Genomic DNA, 22,943 nt, shown 5'->3' with positions numbered 1-22,943 from the left:
GGTGGTTTGAGTATCTGGTAAGGATGCCCCCCGGGTTCCTCCCTAAGGAGGCGTTCCAGGAATGACCAGATGGGAGGAGGCCTCGGGGGAGACCCAGGACTAGGTGGAGGGATTACATCTCCAACCTGGCCTGGGAACGCAGGGGGATACCCCAGTTGGAGCTGGTTAATGTGGCTAAGGAAATGGAAGTTTGGGGTCCCCTGCTGGAGCTGCTGCCCCCCGTGACCCGACCCAGGACAAGGAGACATGGATGGATGGATGGATGGATGGATGGATGCTGTACCAACCATCCTGGTAAACAATCCTCAAATAAATTGTGATTTCTAAAATAAGACTTTTTGCTCATGGGAAGCCGGTACAAAGGTTTGCCTGAATAATCTCTATCACATCATGTTGTTCGATTTGTGTAGATACATTTGTAACAAATAACTAAATTATAAAAACACTTGGGTTAAAGTGAACTCTGGATACTGAATTCAGCACATTCATCACCTTAATGTCAAGTGTGGCATGAATAAACACATGCGAAACCTCTTTGGCTTTTACAGACCCAATCGATTCCCAACGGCAACAACTGGAGACTTCTGATTTACTCAGTAAAGGTAATCTATCACTCTGACCATGACGCTAGCAATTGGGTTTTGCAAAGTGGCATAAGAACATTAACATCTGGCTGTAAACTTTAAAAGGAAAGGGTGCATTTCTTCACACCTCTCTGATTTCTAGCAGCATAAATGAATGTTAATATTGGTGGCAAAGACATTTTTCCTGGAAATTAACATTCCCAACAGGATGATCCCTTTGAGTAGAACGGGTACTTCTTACTTTAGGAGAAATAAAAAAACATTGCATTCTCATTCTGCTTCAGTAGGATAAGTACTGTGTCATGCTATACAGATCTCCTCCTTGGCAGGAAATTATTTTTGTGAGGTGACTACTGTACATTTTGCTGCGTCAAGTATTTGAAGCTTAACCCTGACCCTTAATCTTTTATCGTGGGCAAGGTGCTCATTTGAGCAGTTGCCAAAAATGCATTGATTACATCCTTTTTTGGCCCTGGGCTTGTAGTTTTAATATTTTAAAAGGAGAATAATAAAGGTGTTCGGTCTTATTAGGTCTTTAATAGAAATTGAGGGAAAAACACTAGAAAAAACTAGAACTAGCACTGATAATTTATGTGCTGAAAGCATCCTGAGCCAGCAACATCACCTCCTTCAGCTTTTTTCTTCTATCTCCTTACTCAATTCAATTCTATTAATATACTGCCAAATCCCAACAACAGTTATCTCACAGGGCTTTTCATAAAAGAGCAGGTCTAGACCGTACTCTGTGATGTTATTTACAGAAAACCAACAATTCCCACCAAGAGCAAGCACTAGGCAACAGAGGCAAGGAACAACTTCCTTTAAGAGGCAGAAACCTCGAGCAGAACCACGGCTCAGGGTGGAGGGGCATCTGCCTCGACCGGTTGGGGCTGAGAGAGAGAGAGAGCGAGAGAAAGATAGAGACATGGAGAATTGTAGCAGAGGGTGTCAAGCAGGAACATGGAGGCATCAGGTGACTCCAACCACAGATCCAGACTCCACAGATCCAGAGCCAGAAACACCTGCAGGAAGCGATAGGAGGAGAGAGGAGACGGGCGGGAGAGCACAAGACTCCGGGAAAGGGGAGAAATTGAGTTAGTAACATGCATTAATGGGATGAGGTAGCACACAGATGGAGGGAAGGAGGAAGAGAGAGGTACTCAGTGCATAATGGGAAATCCCCCAGCAGTCTAGGCCTGTGGCAGCGCAACTAAGGGATGGTTCAGGACTTTCCTGAGCCAGCCCTAACGATAAGCTTTATCAAAGAAGAAAGTCCTAAACCTACTCTAAAATGTGGAGACGGTGTCTGCCTCCTGAACCCAAACTGGAACCTGGTTCCACAGGAGAGAAACTTGATAGCTGAACGCTCTGGCTCCCATTCTGCACGAACCGACAAGGAGGATTTGGGGGTTAGGGTTAGTGCGTGGAATCACAGAAGGGAGGGAGCGGCATGAGGAGGAGGGAGGGGCGAGATAGTCTTGTTTGGTTTAAAAATACTTCAAACTTCAAAAAGAAGTAATGTCCCCCAACATCGCTTAGAGCACCTTTAAGTTCGGAATTTATCTTCTTGTTTTCTTGTCCTTTCACTTCGAAGCTCTTGTAGACTAAACTTTGACATTTTTCCCAGGCCTGAGGACTCTGATCAGAATATTCATAGGCTATTGATTATTTCAGCTCAGGAAATGGAGACTGCCCCTCCACACTTCTTTGGGTTTTACACTCCCCTTCCTCAATCTTGTATTAGTGTGTCTGTGAAGGGAGAGAGAGCTTAAAGGTTAATTGATAGAAAAAGCAGTTGCTGAGAAACAAGTGGATGAAGCTGTTTGCAGAAGTTTATTAGTGGCTCCAGCTGTCTACCAAACTGTGTCTCGTATTTCTAAATTCGTTGGGCCCAATGACCTGGAGCCCACCAGCGGTATGGGACCAAAACGTCTGTGTGTGTGTGTGTGTGTGTGTGTGTGAGTGTGCATTCATTTGAGATTATATGTTCAGTCGTTGTCTTGACATGAATGCCATTGGTTCACTCTTAGTCAGGAAACTTAATTGATATTGATACATGTTTACTTTAAGCCAAAAATCGGTTATTTCCACGTATTTATTTGATAAATTCTACTTGAACCTTTAAGTAATCAGAAGCCAAATTAGTTGGTAGAGCGGGAGCCCAAATGTAGAGGTTTTCACCTCCGACCTGCGGCCAAGCACAGCCAATAGTGTACGTTGGATGTAAGGATGCTTCCACACCTATAGTTTGGTGGACTTTTTGCGATTCGGGGGTCTGAATGCAACATTGCTGCATTTTGTATTTGGTTTGGTTGTGTAAACACACGTCACACGATCAAAACAGTCGCTTCTTTATTGGACAACATATCCAGAACTCGCCGACACTTCTGGCTAGAGTCCAACCAATTTTTAAGTTCGATAGCAGTACAAATATTACATTATTTAAAAATCCGATATGCCAACATATGAAAAAAAAGCTTTCCTTCCTGTTTAAAGGAAGCAGTGACTTTATTTCATTTCGTCTGTAAAACCCACTGACTGGTGCTATTCAGTCACAGGAACATAATCATATTACGACATACTGTACACAAATGTACATTCACACACACACACACACACACACACACACACACACACACACACACACACACACAGCACTAGAAGAGATCTACTGCTGGATTTCTGAACAGCTCTGTGATTACAGTTGACACACCTCTTTAAAATGTCAAAGAGCAACGTAGCATATGACAGGAAGGACGGACTCACTATGCACTTGGGACCATTGCAGAACTCCTCTCCTCATTATATCCATCCTTTAATACTGCAGGCTTTTGTCAATTCTATAGAGTTGTCAAAAAATGAATGGATTGCGGTTGCGGTTTAAGCCAACAAGAGGAGATGTGTTTCGGATTGTCTCCAATAGGACATGTAGTATATTCACAGTTTGTGACTGTCAGAGGAGTTTTTAAACCATGCTGCCTTTGTGTTCCATCCAGTCACGATATAAGGCCAATCAAGGGGTGGTTCAGAGATATACAGTCCATGTAGAAGTGAAAGGGGCATGGTCAAAATAGAAGCAGTGTTGTGTTCAATTAGTGAGCTGATTGATTCTGTAAAGAAACAGGTGTCAATTAGGGCCCATATATAAGGAATGAAGGAAGCAAATGTTGTGCATGCTGGTCATACTGCATTTCACACTGACATACTCAGCAAAATGGGTCGTTCCAAAAATTGCTCTGAGTAACAGCTGACTTTGATTAAAAAGTAGATTGGAGAGGGGAAAACATATAAAGAAGTGGAGAAAATTATAGGCTGCTCAGCCAAAAGGATTTCAAGTGCCTTGAAATGGCATCCAAAGCCTGAACAATGTGGGAAAAAAGGTCAAAGACCATTCAAAGGTATTGAAGAATAGCCAAAATGGCAAAGGCTCAACCAATGATCAGCTCCAGGAAAATCAAAGAAGACCTAAAGTTACCTGTGAGTACTGTTACGTTTTGAAGAAGGCTATGTGAAGCAAAGCTATCAGCTAGAGGTTGATTTCAATTTTGATCATGTTTTGGTTTGGAATGGTATGTGCAGTGTTCCTGATGCATTTGGTATTATAAAATGAAAAGCTATTCTAAGGTTTTTGAACATTATTTGCTTTTTTAAACACTGCTAGTACTCTGAATAATATACAAAAATGACCTTGAGGTTAACTTTAACACTGAAAAATAAAAACACAAATTACTAATCAGGCTAGACTTTAAAAAGTACCGTGGCATTGCCAGTGTCCTCTTCCCTCTTCCTCACCCTATCATCACTCACCTCAGTCCCTCTGCCCTTGCCCTTTTCTCTACCACCAGCTGGAATATATACTCTGTTACCTGAATTTCTTAGTGAGTTTCCCAAATATTTTGCAGTTGGAGGACCAACTTTTTCCCCATTTGAGCACGTCATAAAATCATTATGAATGTAAGTGTTTTTTTCTTCTAAGCCCTAAAAAGAAATTATTACCCTGAAAGCAGTTTGGGCAGAGCCTCCAGCTCTTCTTCAAGCTACTGTCTCTGGGAGTGGGAGTGAATCAGTGCATGAGGGATGGTATTCTTGACACAGCTGTGTGCGTGGTTGTATTGTCGATTTATGAATATTAATTGAGGTTTGACACTATTATTGCCTGAAATGCATGCTGAAAGATGGCAACTTGCCCGAATCATCTACACAGCAATAAAAACTTAAATTGGAGTGCTGCACCGTATTCTTTATCTATGATTTATGCACTTTGCCACGACTGAAAATAGAATCTGAGGACAAAATAAACCACCTGAATGAAAGCACATCCTTAAGCACGTACTGTCATAATGCGAATTACAGTAAATGTCAACCCAATGTTGGCAGTTTTCTTAAGTTGTTTTTGCTTGATTCAAAGATTTACAGTACATGCTCCCTATACTTAAACCTGTTAATTGATATTTTGGCCACTTGTAAGCAACATAACAAGCTGTACATTGGCTGACCAACCGTCAGTATTTGGTAAGTTGGTAATGAGAATCTGTTGATCGGGCGGTGGAGCCATGGTTTCAAATTCCGGCCCATATCCGCCCAACTAATTGCGAGTCAATCACATCTGTCAATCCTTTTAGAAGTTTTAAAGATTCTATAGCAACCAATAACTATTAAAAAATTAACACAAACATCAAGATTAGATTAGAGCAGCCTTAGTCTATATCAACGAAGTTTCAAATTCCAATGTCCCTCATTTTGGCCAAATGTAACACCTTCCACTTTCTTTGTGTTGACATTTTAAATTCCGGTTAATTATTGAGGACTATGGTTAACCGCTTCTCAGATTTCTGCAGGGTAAATCCAGACAGCTAGCAAGACTATTTGCCCAATTCTGTGGCACGATTTTGAACATACACATGTTCCACCAAAACAAGTTTCTTCCCAAGTTTCTTCCCAGGAGAAATGGCAATAAAACAGAACACGCTTTTCTCCCATCCTGGAATGCGGTGGGAACTAGCCAGACCCTGGGGGATAAAGAGTCTAAAAATGTGAAATGTTGCCTTTTTGATGATACAAGCTTATGCCGGGTTGTCAGTGACATCTTTTTATAAGCTGGTTCCTTAGCTTTCATCCAGCAGTTAAGGAGTTGGGTCTGATGATGTCTTTCAGGTAGACACCTTCATTTTTATCAGACATAAAGAGTCTATAAAGGCAGCCCAACATGCGTGAAATGTGAAAGGAAGACATTGGAGAACAGAAAATGCAAAAGACTCAAATTACACCCCTCATCGCTTCGCTACCTACCACCCCTTAGCACAGCCACCGCTCTCCCAGACACCAAAATGCCTTTGAAACCGTCATTTAATCCCACCTAATGAGATAGAATCCGTTTTCCTCTTTGCTGGGTCAGTAGGGCTTAACGGTAATTGAATGGGTAGTACTACTCTGCATAATTTTTCCTATGGAAAGAAAGGGAGGAGGTACAAGGAAAGATGTATGAATTAAATGCGAGTTTACTAAGAGGAAACTGGCCTTGAGTCCACAAAAGTACCTTAAGAGCAGGGGCGGGGGGGCTGCTCAATTCCTGCCTGTACCACCCCTTTGCTGACCTTTCTAAAATGGACTTTAATGCATAAAGTGGAATAAAGCGGAATTAATCATGTGCAGGGACTAGGTCATGGACAGGGGTGTACCACAGATGGCTGAGTGGCACTATTGCGTGTGTGTGTGTGGGCTTGATGCATGGGAATGTGGGGGTGAACACAATCAGCCCCCAAACACATACAGTACACAGTCACACTTACTCACCCACAGACATTAATGGGACACCCACATTATTTGCATTTTTTGTCAAGCAAAAGTGCAGACAAGGTGAATACACACATATAGAGATCTCTCCCCTTTAATCGCCCGTTGAGTTATTAGAGTTTCAAAGGTTACTACTCTGGCTGTAGTCAACTCAACGCCTCTCATGGACCCCTGGGGGGTCCCCGGACCCCAATTTGGAAACCACTGGTCTAGCTAGTTTTACCCTCCAATGCAAGAAGTATGCTGTGTTTTTTTTCCTAGGACATGAAGCTTCACCTTTGGTCTTTTTGCATAATATTGTGGGACTATCTGGTGATAAATTATTGAATGAAGGAAAAACTGTAGAATACTAGCCCTACGCGCCAGGTCTCCTTTTACAAGAGCCGTGGCCGGCGTTTGAACAGCTGGGAAGGAAATGGAACAACCACATCAATCTAGCAAAAGACCCCCCCCCCCCCCCCCCCCCCCCCCCCCCCCGTTATCGTATATGTCTCTACAAAACCGCTGACGAAGAGCGATTCATCAGGGAGGGGGAAAACATAAGACACCACAGATCCTTTTAATTTGGACAACTCCAGAAAAGAGAAGGCATGGAGTTTAATTGCAAGAGTGCATGGAGTGGTAGGTAGATACTAGCTTAATAAACACATGATTGTTCTTTACAATCTTTAAGTAATTATAGCGACAGCAAGTCAGAGAGCCGAGACGCCACCAGTGCGGTATAGCAAACGGCGGAAGATGGAACAAAATCGCAGCACAGCCGGAACGCAAATAAGGGTTAGACCAGTCTGCGGATATTCTCAATAGAGTAAGATTTAAAAAACAACAACTTTAATGCGCTTCTGCATCCAGTCTTCTTCAGGAAGTAACAGGCACAAGAGTAGGGTGAAACAATTTAAAACTCCAGTTGTGAGCACATCAACAGGTGCATATGTATTAAAGACATTTCTTTTGCTTAAAAACTAGTGCCTTGGGATCTTCTTTGATGTCTTTTGGATTTGTTCATGCCCCTTGACAAAGAGCACCATCTTTAGATCACTACCACTAGCTCCAAGAAGCTCTTCAATCTCTTCTGTATTTGGATGTATTTAAAGCCACTCTAGGGAACTTCACCCGCTTCGGTCTTCCTACAGGATGGAAGCGCAATTTTCCCATCATGTCTCATTGGAACTACACATCCGCTACATCCGCTCTGGCAAACTTGCATAGTGCGGTTAGAGCCAGTAGTGAGCCACAAAGCAAATGCAGAAAAGCCAATGTCACAACCAAAACATTAGTGATTGGTTGTGGAAGATCCAGAGTGGTTCTGTGCCGGCCTCCAATAGAGTACCCGCCTTTAAGGAAGTTAACATTTGTCAATGGAAAGTGGCCAGACTCTCTGTACAAATGAAATGTACTAGAGTCTGTTGGGACCAGACTACACTTAATCTGGTTTACAAAGCACAATTTTGAACACGGAAATGTAAAAGAATGTGCGCAAGGAAATCCACAAACCAAAACTTGGACCAGGATCACACAGATTACACGCTTAAATGTGGATTTTAAATGCAAAACACTTTAACGGTGTAACACCAAAACCAATAATATCAAAAGCTGGCACTCAGGTGAGTTTGTGTTCCCTGCTGTATGTGAATGAGTCAGTGCTGTTAACATTTCAGTATTCAGGTGAACATCTGAGGTTGAAAATGAGGAGGGCTGCAGGTCTATCTCTCCTCTGATCCACTGAAGCCTCAGGGTTAGAGACATGAGTAGAGGGCTCAGCGCTGGAGCTTTGAGACCGGTTACTCTCTGTGGGCGAGAAAGCTGGACTCAACCCAACCGGAGCCGAGCAGGGAGGGCTCTAACACCTCAAATACCGTGTAAGGGTTATACAATCCTCTGACACATTGAACCACTCTGGTGTGAATGTGAGAGGCTGAGAAAAGGAAAGGCGAGTCGGTGAGCATGAGATAGTGAGAGAGAGAGAGCGCACATACAGTAATGAGAACAAGACGTGAGCGAGAGTGGGAGAACCAGAAGTCGTAAAGCATAATCACTGAGCTAAATGAACAAGGGAATGAATGAAAAATGGGAAGGTGGGAGTTAAGAGAAAGTCAGCCAGATAAAATGAAAAAAAAAAAGAAGGGAGGAGGGGGGAGCGGGAGAACCAAGGGGGACAGGGAGAGGGAGCGGCAGAGAAGTGTGTGTTCAGCGTTGTAAGTAATGGCACCATAGCAACCTTACTGCGGTGCTTTTTTGCACTGCATGTGTGTATGTGCGCATGCATGTGTGTACACTTGTTAGATACTTCATTCATCCCAAAGGAAATTTTAGGCATCCAGTAGCAAGACAACCACAACACAACAAACACATATAAACACATATCACATATACATAATGAAAAAAAAAAAAAAAAAAAAAAAAATCACTCACAGAAATGCAATGGCCATGATAAAGTGAGATGCTATAGTAGACTGTGTGTGGTGATGATGTGCAAAAGTGCAAAAGTGAACAGTGTAGGGATTAAACAGTGCAGTAGATTATGATAAAATTTAACTATAAACATGACATAACTGACTGAAGAAAAATTACACAATGTAACAGGGAAAAAGTTATAAGGTGTAGATGTTATGACCACAGTCCAGATCATGTATGAGCCATGTATTTAGCCAATAAGAAAGTTGTATAGCAGAATAGTATATATTCTTGTATGTCTATTTATTTTGTGCATTTGTACACACTAGTATTGTATATTGGAAGGGGTATATTGCAGATTGGACTTGTTTGTAGATTGGATGAATTGTGCGATGCGTGCCAAATATGGGTGTGTATGCTTGTCATACAAAATCGAGGTAAGCAAGAGGCATGTGCGTGCTGTCTGTGCTTGCGTTTTTGAAGCTATAAACTAGCTGTTGTGAGTGTGCAGTCGGACGGGAGGCCAGAGCAACGATCCTCCTCCTCCTCCTCCTCCTCACTCGCCGCCTGCCACCGCAGATCAGCGCCTCCCTCGCCATCAGATGTGACAGCCACAACCGTCAGGAGTCCACGCTGAATAGCCACCATACGGCTGATATAAGCCCCGGTGACAGAGCTCTGCTTACTGCGGCTGACAGCATCAGGTTTCAGCACCAGCCAAAGACACAGAGGGGAAGGATGAGAGCGCATGGAAGGCGGAGGGAATTGATCGGGAGAGCCACAAAAGGAAAAGGGAAAGAAACAAGAGAAAGTCAGGGAGACTGGACGATGTAATTTGTAATGTTTAGCTAGATAAGCATGTAAAGGATCAGGAACAACAAAAACGTTTAACGTTGCATTTTAGACAATGAAACGGCGAGTTCATGAGTTCACCATGCATATCAACAAACTGGCTATACTTGTAAGAGACACAAGAGAGAAGCTCATGAATGAGCATGTTGCTACAACGTAAAAACTCTTGCTAGTGCGCATTCCCATTGTGACGTCATGGGCCAGTCAACGAGGATGATCCGAGCTCCATGATTGCTTTATGCGCTTTTGAGCTCATTGGAGTGTACAGGGCTTCTCACAAAACCCTGTATCCAATTCTCTGAATACAGCCATGGAAAGCTCTCCAAATGTCATATCACAGTCTGGTCGTTATCCTTCTCTTCCGCTCAATATCTTAGTAACAGAGCTAGCTAGCTAACCGAGCTGACCTCTAATCAGAGCTTATGGTTGCTAACCGAGCCTTCAGTTCTCCATGTGTCAGGCTACAACAGGCGGACTCAAATGCACAACTCAGGTCTAAAGATGAACAGGTAAGTACAGTTTATTGGTCTAAGAACAATCAGGTAACAGCACAAAATTAGCAGGCAAAATCATTGGCAGGATAAAAATGCAAAACAGTGAAAGAAACACTGGGAAAAACCAACTGGAAAAACGCTGGCGAGTGAGACAGACGGGGAGTAACAACAACCTGGCACAGGTAAGTGCATGCCGTGAGTCCTTATACTAGGGGAGCGGGTGATGATGATTACACACAGGTGAGACACATCAGGAGCGGGAGGGTAATCACACAGGCAGGAAAGTAGACAAAGGCAGGAAGACAAGTTAAGAGAATGAAGACAAACAGTGGATTTCAAAATAAAACAGGAAGTCCCTGAAACACACAAAACATAAAACCAACTAAAACAGAAACTTGACACAAAGACAATACCCATGACACTGTGCCTGTGTCCACTAACTATGTATGGACCTGAGCCCGAATAAAACTTAAATTTCATTAAATTGGCTACACAAGTTTTAAACTACAACTCAGTTGTTTGAGTGACAGAAATTTGCTCAGATGAGATCCAAATGAGTGCAACAGGACATGTATAGTACAGAACAGCAAGTTTAGGATCTCTAAATCATGGATTAATACACTTCCAAAAATGAACAATGAATAACTTTAGATAGTCTTGTGATTTAACAGGAGTTAGGAGGGAACAGTGTTGAAATTAATATTAACGTTACATTTTCTTTTTGGATTATAGTACTAAAGGTATTTTATCTGATGAACTGTTAACATTTGGCAAAAAAATAACTGAACATCATAGCTACACTTTTTGGTCATTTGTTTAAAAATGAATGAGCAATTTAAAAAAATACTGAAGGCAGTAGAAATGAGCTGGATAGGCTACATTTTAATCATGTTGTACAGACATGTTAATTGCATTGTTTGTCTGGCACTCTAAAACATGCCCTGTTAACTGCTTTTTTAGCTCAGTTGAAGCTTGTACACGTGGCTGCCATTACTCAGTGTCTCCTGCCCGATTCTGGTCCGTTTTTTTCCAAATTAAAGTACTTGCATATTTATAGCAATCAAGATCAACATAAAAATTGGCCAGCATGTAGCCTGAATGAAACGCATACTGGTGGTAAGAGAACACTATGGCAAGAGGTGGAAAGTCAGGCTGGTCTTTATAGGTGGATGATGAGCAGATGAGTTGCAGGTGCGCTCATGATGAACTGGCGTCAGGTGCAGAGAGAGAAAGAGGGTGGTGTGTCCACACACTGTGGAAAATATATGTGACAAACAGGGAGCACAAACACAACAACCACACTGCAGGCACATAACAAACTGAAGAAATAAAACCAAACCCATTAATCCACACATCAGGCTGTCGCTGGGACAAGGGGAGCACGCCCCAACTCTAGTAAGACCAATGATTTCATCCAGATATTGGTAATTACTCCGCGACAGTGGAAGTTCTTGAAAAGTCATTTGGTTTAAAGTTGGCACTAGATGGTTAAAGTGGTAATCTATGGCCAGGTAATGCATGTCAGTGATGTTGTAAACAAGTCATAGTGTGGTTAATTGAAGTGTATGTCTGCTTGATCTCACTGTTAAACATGGGTGTTGTGCATTACCAACAATGTTGGGCAAACAAAAGTGTAGGTTATCTTCTACTGAACGTAAAATGCTCGTTGAGTTACAACCCCAAGCTTGTCATGTCAACAGCAAATAAGGGCCGATGATTTAACTTCCCACAAAGACTATTGCGGAAAGCCTTTTTGGTGGTTCTTTAAAATTTTAAACAGTGGTGTAAAATACACATTAATGTCACTCCTTTCCCAGAATTACTGCTGTGTACAAAAATACATTAGATCTATTTACAGCAGAAATAGACTAGGCTGAGTATATTGGCTGCTTCAATCATAATGCACTGGACCAGACCTGCTGTGAGCTGGATGCCAGGGAGTCTATGGCACAGCAGTAATGTAGTGAAATAGGTTACAACTTTATAATAAGCCACCCTGTATACGTTTGTAATGGCTTTAATAATGCTTACTGAAACATGTATTTATGTTGTTTTATAAATAACACATTGTACCTTGTACAGTTTCATTTCAAATTGATTGATTAATGATGTTATGAAGGCATTAAAAACGCCTTTGATATTAATCGCTTTCTATTTGGAAATATTGCAGTTATATACATGTTGATATTGCATCAAATGCCCAATTAGTTGTTAAATATTAATAGATTTAAAACAGACCAGATGTACCGTACATATCCAAACATGTGTTAAAGGGATTTTTCACAACCCATTAAGTTGGTCTTTTTTATAGATTATAGCTGATAAAGCATAACTTAACCATACATTAAGCATTAATAAAGCCATACAGAACCATTTTAGGTGATTTCATGTGTCATTTCCACCTTGTTACCAAATAACAAAACTGATCATGAGCAATTGTTACCTTGCATTATTATGCAGTAAATGTGCAAGAGAGCAAACGGCACCGAAGTGGCTCGCATGCAAAATAAAAAAGTAGGTTGTTCCCCCTTTCTGCAGAACCATCTCCGCAGCGGCTGACCCCTGAACTTTAAAGCCTCCTCAGAGCCCTCTTCCAAACGGGAACCTGCCTCTCTAGGGGATTTTGTACAGAGCAGGTGCACTCTGTAACTCGTACAGTCTTTATTACTCCCATATATCCAGATCCTTCAAGCCGCCAAATGCTGCTGATTCGAACTTTACCGTCTCAAATGTTCCATGGCTTTCCTTTAAAAAGCTCAGCACTGTCTCCTGTGCAGACCTTTGCACCTGACACTGAGTTATGCTCCCATGGAAGTCTTTTACCCACCGCAGCATTCACCTTCCTTAATCGTGTTAGGGTGACGTCACTTTGCTCGCTTTCCCTTTTGATAATTTCAATCAGAATCAAAGTAAAATAAAATCTGTTCTGATAGAATATGGATCGGGTATAGTATGTTGCATTGTTTGCTGTGATGTTGTGTAATTGATTCTACAGCGACAATAGACAAATGAATGAAGCCAGTCTCATGCTGCAAACAAAATGTATTTACAATAGGGTATTTCTTTTAAACTAAAGGACAAAAATCACTCACACCTGGTTGCTTTACAACGTTTCATGGCTCTTATATGACTTTCCATAACTTCACTTATAGCGCATACATGACCTAGAATTATTCTTTCTTCCTTCTTTGCTGATGTGTTTTTTTTAGCTCAAAAGTTCCAAATGGGTGATCCGTCTACCACTACTGTTTACTGCATGTTTGCTGTAGAACATAAAAACAGCTGGTGCTGCAAATGTACAGTATGATACAAGTTGTACTTCTGTGAAGTTCCTTTCCTTTTGTAAAATTCAGTGATGTTCAACGAAGATACTTACAGTTACTTAAACGGACTTGTCTCAAAACACATTTACCATCAGAATGGACTAAGTGGACATACAAAGCAAGTGCACCACATGGACCATTCCATGGCAACTACTAATGAAATAAAGGGAGATTAAAAAAAAGATTTTTCATCCTATAATGGCTCTATCCCTGGCACATGCGTGTTAGGTCAAGATAGGGCTGCCAATTAATTCAGAGATCACAAGTAACCCAACAAAAAAAAAACTGGTAGCTAGCCTTTTATTTAAATAGGGATTTATAGTTACATTTAACCTTGATGCATGGCCATGGCCCCACAATATAAGCTGTTAACACACATTATTCCAGTATCTACTCAAAAAAAAGAATTGGGAATGCACTTTTGTGCACTCTGCTGGAATGCTGTGGGTTATGAAGGAGGCTAACAATGTAACTAACATTACTGATTCTTATATCCAGCTTCTGCTTACCTGGTCCTTGTCCGTGAACTGCACTTTCTTCATCTTTGTCATCACCACCATCCGCATCCTCGCTCTTGAGGGGTCATCTTTGTAGTGCATATTGGGTGGACGCCAAGGAGACCTTATTCATCAAAAATGGACAGGTTTCCTGGTTGCAACCGGTTTGTGTTGGATTCTTTAGTAAGTCCTGTATATCGCTTTCAGATGCTGAGATAGTTTTCTTTGGCCTAGTTCGTCTAAACAAAAATGTAAAAGAAGCTGGCAGATTTTTCAACCATAAATCAGGAAAATAACGTGATGTCACATGCACATTAGGCAACAAACGGTTAAAGTTTCTGTTCTAAACTGCATCTACATTAGAAGATATAAATATAAACCACGTATAAAACATATGTCAAAGTTTTAAAAGCTGTCCTTCAGTCGGCGCAGCACTCTAATTCATCGCTGATATGCGTCTGTCCCACTGAGTGAGACGGATGCGTCAACACACACACACACACACACACACACACACACACTTCTGAACTGGATTGATAATGATGAACTGGTACATTAACAACAAAATAAACCTAACACAAAATAATATTCAACTACATATAAAAACATTTCTCATCATTAAAGCTCTTCCTGAGGGGGGGGGGGGGGGGTCTGTGCTCTGATATCACTTCGATGGCAACTTCATCGAGCTCCAAGCAGGGAGAGAGGGAGAGAGTCTGGTGTGTGTGTCTCTCCAAGGGATGCCGATGCAAGTAAAAACACGACTATCGGCCCGCTATATCGGCCGGCCGATAAATCCGTCAATCACTAATACTGACCCAATCAAAAATTCTGTGCGTGCATGTGGTGAAAATTAAAAAAAGCCTCACCAACAAGTGCCACTGGGAATTGATGGCTTGTTTTTAAAGAGCTGCACTCAGACCTGCTCAGTTAACACCCAAGTCACAGTCTCCTGCCTTCCCCGAGTACTGTATCCTCTCCCATTGAACAGTCCTGTGTAAGGTTATCTATAATGAATGAGATGTGTGGGAGAGACACCGCACATATTAATAAAGCTTTACCTTCCATATGCGGTAGAAGAGAAAAGAAAAAAAGACCACACAGCCAAAGAGACAACGACCATTGTTGAATTCCAACGATCCATGAAGTTGACTGAATTTTGCATCATGAATAAATAAACAAAACTGTATTAGGCATGTAAAGAGCAGCGTCGTCTGGGATTTCTGTGTACCTGTTTTTTTATTCATGAAGGTGCTCAACTGTTACAATTTGTTACGTACAAAAAAAAGAAGTACATGATACGATAATAGAACGTTTTCCCTTTTCTTCTCTCCATCCGTTCATTTTGGCACTCTGTCTCGACGGTGTGTTGCTGACAAGACAGAGTGTTCGGAAAAGAGGACCCTGTGTGCCCCTTGGTAGATACAGAGAGTCCATGAATGGGTCAAAGGTTGTTAATGAATGTTGTTTTCCTCCTCGGCTGATACTGTCCCATTGCTGAGTCCTTGTGTTTAAAGCTGTCGAGTAGCAAGCCAAAACCATTACGGCCTTGGGATAAATACAGAGCATTCACAGTAATCCCAGGTAGGTGTGTGTGTGTGTGTGTGTGTGTGTGTGTGTGTGATGGTGATGCTACTACTGCAAAACCTTCAGCAAGGGCTGATGTCAAAAATCTGATGCTGATCAAAATCATTGGGCAGCATTTTGAGGAGAGAACAAATAAATTGGGTTAAGTCATGTGCAATCTATGATGTGCAAGCACACACACACACACACACACACACACACACACACACACACACACACACACACACACACACACAACGTGTGTATAAATACCCACATTATCAACAGAGCTATGGAAGACAGTGTCAGTGTTTTGGAGCTTTGTGCTCATAAATCATACTGAGAGAGAGAGCGAGAGAGAGAGAGACCAATGGAGGATGTGCCGAAACTCGCTTCAATAGCTGTTTTATTTCAAACCTCCCCCATATTCCACTTTTCTCTTTCTCCAATCCAACCTTTTTTTTTCTTTCACCATCTCCTATTCTCATCTCACCTCCCTCTTCTTTTCCTTCCCTTTCCATTTTCCCCCTTCCTTTCATCACCCCGGATTATTCACTCCCATTCCTCTCCTTGTCCTCTAACCCTCCTCTACACTCTTTCCTCTCTCTACTCTCATTGTCTTTCCAACCGTCCACCTCCTTTCGCCTTATTTTCTCTCTGTCCCTCGCACAACTGATAGCAGGTACAAACTGGCCCGGCCAGCCCCAATCCATCTCAACACAGACCTGCAATCTCTGATATCCGGATTTACCCCCCCCCCCATCCGCTCTTTCACTTACCTGCACCAGTCGTCCTTCCTGCCCTTCATCACTGTACCACCTCTCTCTGCACCATCCTTCTACCTACACTCACCACTTCCCTCTTCCATTATCCATTAATCTCTTCCCCAGCACCCTCTGTTCTTGCTGTTCCTTTACAGTCAAGCAAAAATAGTAGACATTCGCTGTCTGTCCAGCACGCATCCATCTCCAGTCGGAGCCCTAATCTGCTCTAGAAGCAGAAAACACAGAGATTTAACTCAATTTGTGCACCAAGAAGAAATCCCCTAAATTACAAAATCACCAAATCATCTTCCAAGTCACTGGAACTCCTGAAGGAGTAGTTTGTGTGGGAATGTCACAAAGTAGACATTTAGGTCCATTTTATATCCCTAGGCTTGATACACACAAGTCTGGATTGATTTAAAAATTGTCTTTATATGGGTTAATTTTCCTAGCAGCAGCTAAAGTGCATTCTTGTAGTGGTCAATGAAACAAAAAGGAAGATTTGATACATAAAGCAGTCTGTTCAAAAAGGGACTACATTCTTCACCCTGACGGAGGTGGCGGGGGCTGGTGGCACATGCAATTGTCCAGTCCGCTCTTACTGTTTGAGGCGTCCAATGTGCCAGATGTCCTCTGCGCACTTCTCTCTGTCCTGCCCTTTTATCCTTAATTCCATTTCATCCAATTTTATTCATAGTGTCAAGTCACAACACAAGTTTCTCAGGACATTTTTCAGTTAGTAGATAGCGTAGGTCTAGACCACACGCTATAATTTACAAAGACCCAATAATTACCCACAGGCAAGCATTTGCTGCGACATGTTCGAGGAAAAACTTCCTTTTAGGCAGAAAGCTTGGACAGACCCAGGCCCTTGGTGGGCGGGGTCTGCCGCTGCTGGTTTGGACACAGAGACACAGATACAGACAAACATGATAGGATTTAGTACAAGTATTGCAGTTGGTAAGATTGCCTTATAGTGACAATAAACATAATTAAATTGTGACTAGATATAATAGTAGTAGTAGAGCTGGACTACAGCAGCATCCTGGGTCTATCTCCATTGTCCTTTGGACGTCTCACTGCGTGTCATCCTGTACATCCAAATGGCGGCTCCGCACATCCCGACCGTAGGCCTCGACCGCCATGGAGACCAGCACCACCTCAGGTCCTGTCCTGGGTCCAGCTGCGCTGTCCACGCCAGTCCCACAGCACACCTTCCTGCACCATATCCGGTCTTTTCTACATCCGTGTCCCAACCGGCAACAGCAGACACCTGCCTCCCCAGAGCCTCACCACTGTTGCTCTTGGGGGAATTGTTGGCTTGTCTTTCTAAAATAAAGATTGTGGTCTAGCCCTTCTTTTTCTCTAAAGGGTCTGGAGACAATTCTTGTTCTGACTTGATAATATGAATACAATTGAACCCACCCTTGCTCTCAACCCCCAGAACACATATGTAGCTCTCATCTCGCCTCTCTCCCCTGATTAGTAGATGCACTTCAGGTGTGGTGAAGAGTGTCTTTGTGCCGATCCCACACTTCTACCTTGATTAGGAGATAGTCCTCAGAGTCTGTGCCAGGCAAGCACAAAAAAACACGACAACCCAAAGAAAAACACCACATTCAAAACTATTTACAATAAACACTATGCAAAAACACCAGCTGCCTGGCCACACTTTGTGACACTAACACATCGACGTACGCAAAATGACACCCGATTTTATTAACAAAAACTTTCCTTTCAGATGAAAAGTTTGCTCTGAACACAAAGGAATTTTATTTTGGCCCATGAAATGAATTCATGTGTTGGCTTTTACTTTGGTCCGGTTTGATGTCATACTGGCTTATAATAACCATGAGCTGTGAAAATTAAGCCATACAGATTAATTGGTAACCCAACATCACCAAAGCTATCCAACACAGAATCATAATATGCTGTTTAATCATGTTTCCTGTTATCCCAAAGAGAAACAAAGAACTGAACATTTGTTGTTTGAGTCCATAACTGGACATTGTTTTTTAATAAATAGTGACAAACCTGGGAAAACAGGACTTAAAAGTGAAGGCTAACATCAACAGGGAGACTGAGTGATATTTCTTGAGTAAAAAACTGAACAAATACATGGAGCACAACACAAGCTCAGTAGGACACAAGGATGTAAAACGGTTGTATGTAGCTCTGATGGAACTCACTGTTACTCATTAGTGCCGACATCCGCATCGGCACGGCCCGTCCTAGTCAATTGGATCCATGGAGACGTGCAAGTGGAAGCTAACAGATTGAAATGCCCCACCCATCAGTTGAACATTTTAACTTTAAAGCACCTATATAATGCTCAGTTTCAGGTTTATAGTTGTAGTTTCAGGTTTTACCAGAATGGCTTTACATGGTTTCATTTTCAAAAAATACCATATTTTTGTTGTGCTGCACATTGCTGCAGATACCGTTTTCACCCTTTGTCTTTAGGTCTCTGTTTTAGCTACAGAGTGAGACATCTCACTTCTTTACTATCTTTGTTGGGAGTTGCACATGCGTGGTAGCCAGGTAAGATCACATCAGCTAAATCAGTGGTTCCCAACCTTTATTCCTTGGCGCTCCCCGTACGTACAGTACGTCTAAGAAAAGCTGAGCTGTGGGTTAAGTGCAGATGTGAGTCTTAAACGGTTTACGGCATGTGTCATACTAAAATTTGTGACATGCGCAATGAACTTTTCTCATTACAAACAATGAAAATAGAAGATGGAAATCATTTCAAAAACATTTTAGCTGTCTGTGATTGTTTGATTGCTAACGTAAGATCAAAACGCCATTCAAGTGATAGCCTTTGTTGTGTTTGATGTTAACTTGTAGCCAGTAGTGAACCAACTTCGTTAAGTAGGTCCATTTTTACTGTATTGACATTACAGAAGTCTCTTGTTGGCATCTTTTAGGCTACTTGTTGAAAAATGAGGCATGCGCAACTCACATCTTCACTCGTCGCAAGGAGGTGGAGGTTGGGGTTGGGGCGTTGACCAACTGCCACTTTACTCATTCGAAATATCTCTTTCTCATTGGTGGACCAAATTCTTTGAGCGGGCAAATCAGAGAAAGGGGAGAAAACCAGGCCAATCTGGAATCTTGCCCCTTACGACCTCATAAGGTGCAAGATTCCAGATCGGCCCATCTGAGCTTTTATTTTCTCAAACGCAAACCAGGATACCCAGGGCTCGGTTTACACCTATCTCCATTTTTAGCCACTGGGAGAACATAGGCAAGCTGGGTGAATGCATATTAAAAACCCTCATAAAGTGAAATTTTCATGACATGTTACCTTTGACAATGAAAGCTAGAATAAGGGCTTTTTTGCATGTTTTTTTTTTTTTTTAATAATAAAAAAAGACAAATGACTATTAAGGAAAGGAAATAGGAATTGGATCAGGTAGGAGCACTGGAAGGTAGTCCAAGCTGTTTGGTCTCTCTTACCTGTTTTTGGAACAGGTAGGAGAGATACTGGGGGAGTGTGAGGTAGCAGGAGAGAGCGAGGAGTTACGGTGGTCGAAAGGCACTTTATATTATCTCACTACCTTAGCACCGGCAGCGTTTGCCCTGAGCCCAATGCCTGCTGTATCACACCTATATTTCAATAAATGCTCTCAGCCAGACCCTGCAGCTTTTTCATCATAAGCTAGCGTACCGCTTCTCATAATGTCCTCAGGAGCACCCACAACCTCTGGCTATCCCACCTTTCTCCTTTATAATAGCATCAGTCTGCTTTGCTTTATCATTCTGCTAAAATGTTGTTCTGGAAAGTGGATGTGCACCTTGAAGAAACTTTTGTCCCTGAGGTAAAAGCGTTTCTATTAGTCTGATCATGACTGGCACTGGCTGTCTGACTGCGCTCTTAAATCAAAATTATACAGCAGCTTAGGATGCAGTGTCCATGTGACGCAAATGTAGTCATCAGAGGGTACAAGCTCAGGCTCTGCGCAGGCGTCGGCATACTCCCAATGTTTGTCCGTGCGGTCATGTGGTAGTGTAGCGATCTACTGTACATGTGTGGCCAGACCTACTCTGTGGTGTCCGTAGCTGTCTGTGTACAGGTCCGTTCCAGAGTATAATTGAGCCTGAAAGTGGGATTCATGCTTCTGCGGAGGTTCCACGTGAGTGGAGTTTACAAGTTTACACTTGCATTGGTGTGTGCGTCGATCTCTTTAAGAAAATAGCAGGGCTCGCATGTGGGTGTGTGTGTGTGTGTGTGTGTGTGTGCACGGAGAGTGTGTGGGAGTCAAGCAAGAGAGTGAAGGTGATTAGCTTCAGAGCGAGAATCAACTCTAGAGGCAACGTGGGAGAAACAAAGTGTCTCCCCTGTGCTTTTTTACCACAATCGGAAATCTGTTCCAGGAAGATTTAACCCTCTCCTTGATTTCATGTTGTTTATGGAGAAGAAGAACTCGTAAATGAGTAGGGGAAATGAAATGCTACATAGCCAAGGCCGAGCGGCTAGGTAATTTTTTTAGAGGTGTCTCCAGGTATCTACTTACACGTCCACGGTGTCGATTTAATGCAGAAGAATCTGGGATCTCATGCCAGATAGAAGCATTTAGCACAAAAACATGCCTTAAAAACACACAGATGCAGACAAACATGTCACATGCAGTATTAGAACTGTAGTGCGTAGTTTCTGTCTCCCCCATGAGGATTTCTAAGTAATGACAATAATCTGTCGGTGCACCCACCCCTCCTCCACACAGTCGCTACGTCAACCAAGGAGGACACGGAGGATTGCAAAAACATGAACACGGTAATTATCGTCACTCAAAAGTCACCTGACGACAATTTCTAAACACAGGCATGCTGAGAAATCCAGAGACAGTTGTGTGGAGCGGATAGTCTTAATTAGCTGTGTAGCAAGTCATTTGGCAATGGCTTGAATGTAACGGACATTGATTGATATGAAAAATGTACGCACTAAAGCTTCAAGGCAACCCATTTAGATGAACACATTAAAATGCTTGCACGTAAAAGGAAGCACGTTTACCTTTACACACACACACACAAATGCAGCTCCAGACGCCCAGTTTGTCACCATCTTGGGGGTTTCCATCTTGTGGAGCGACTTACTAATTTCAGGACCTTGAATAAAGTGTTGGTGATAAATCAGAGCTGCCAGTGCCAAAATACACACAGATTCATCACTGGATTAGCGCTCTACTTTTATTCATCTCTCTGTCCCTGTCTTTCTCTTTTCTTATACAAATGCACACAGTCATGTATGTGATTAGTCTTATGCTGCATCTCCCACTGTCTGTTTTAGTAACCCCATGTGAATTAAGGGACATGCTTTTGCTCAACTGCAATTTGTTTTACCTTGCATTTTCTGAAATATGTAATGTCCATATATGTGTTATGTTGTAAATGTGAAGATGAACTTCTACCTCCTCTGAAAAGGAGTAAGCAGAGAAATCAGGCCAATCACAACAGCTGGTCAGTCATGTTGCCTGAGCTCATTACTATTCATGAGCTCACCCAGTTGCGCTGGATAAACGATGTTGATAGCCAGGCTCTCATCGGCTAGCCAATCAGAGTCAAGCAGCTTAGCTCTTTGAATATTAATGAGAACTGGCACAAATGGAGTTAAGTCTTCCTGCGGGCTTTCTATACCACACTAGAATGGCTTGAAACAAGGTTACCAAGGCCTTTTTTCACAAAACAAAACCATTGTAGAACTTCAGACATTACCACAAAGTAAGGACATACATGTGGCAGGGCATCTTTTATTGGCTTGCCACTGTAGGGCATAAAAAATAGGACTGGACGCGCTCAACTCATGTAGATACTTAGAAAAACTTTGTAGGCTGGGTCCTGGATCCTAAAATTAAATAATTATAAATAAAGCTACTAGGACAGTACTCCAATCGGATGTTTCAGGCAATGCCCAGGTAATTACAATCAACACTCCCCACACAGGTGGGGTTACTTATACAACCAATACTGCACAGGTGGAGTAAATCATCCATAATCAGCACAACAATAATAAACGAGGGAGCCACAACCAACCCAGATCAGGGTGAGTAAACACAAAAAAACCAACATATTTTGGTATCGGAAACTGAAAACAAGAGAAATCTTAAGGCAAAACTGAACTAAACCTACATTATCAGGCAGCATTGGAGTAGCAGGAAGCACTGAGGAGCAGGGAGACATTTAAATGGACCGCCTGATGTGATTGGTTGTGACTGGTGGGAATGCTAATTCAATAAGTGGCCATATGGCTTCCGTGTCGTGCATGAACTAACGCGGTGATTAATATAGTTCATTTAACACATTACATATGAAGAAGTGGAAGAAAGTAATTTTTTCTCCAAATTATTCAGAATATGTTTGAAAAAGCTATACTAAAGTTCAATTTGATAGCAGCTATTTTGAGTGTGAAGTCTAATTGTAATTTGGATTTCCCTGGACTTACGATAGCGGACAGATCATGATTAAGGCATGGATACCCGACCCGAGCCCAACGGGTCCCGACGGTACCCAACGGGCCGGGTTCCAACAGATATTTACAAATTATGACTGGGTTTGGGTCAGGCTCGGTCACATCAGCTTGATAAGGCATTTGTTGTAAAATGGTGCTGCGGCTCCTTTAAGAGAGCTTAGTGCGTTTGTGCGTGTGTGCGTGCGTGTGTGCGTGTGTGTGTGTGTG

General features: G+C 42.3%; 1 long non-coding RNA gene across 1 annotated transcript in view; it reads left to right on the top strand.

Moving 5' to 3' along the window:
* The first annotated feature begins 18,816 nt into the window (after positions 1-18,816).
* Positions 18,817-22,943, top strand: part of LOC117947409 — a 5,171-nt gene continuing 1,044 nt past the window's right edge. Inside the window, exon 1 of the long non-coding RNA XR_004657228.1 lies at positions 18,817-18,896. This is a non-coding gene — a long non-coding RNA (uncharacterized LOC117947409). The remainder of the gene's footprint in view (positions 18,897-22,943) is intronic.

Source organism: Etheostoma cragini, chromosome 7 (assembly GCF_013103735.1).
Source record: "Etheostoma cragini isolate CJK2018 chromosome 7, CSU_Ecrag_1.0, whole genome shotgun sequence".
NCBI lineage: Eukaryota > Metazoa > Chordata > Actinopteri > Perciformes > Percidae > Etheostoma > Etheostoma cragini.
Note: the sequence above shows the minus strand (reverse complement) of the source record. Positions and strands in the feature narration are given on the sequence as shown.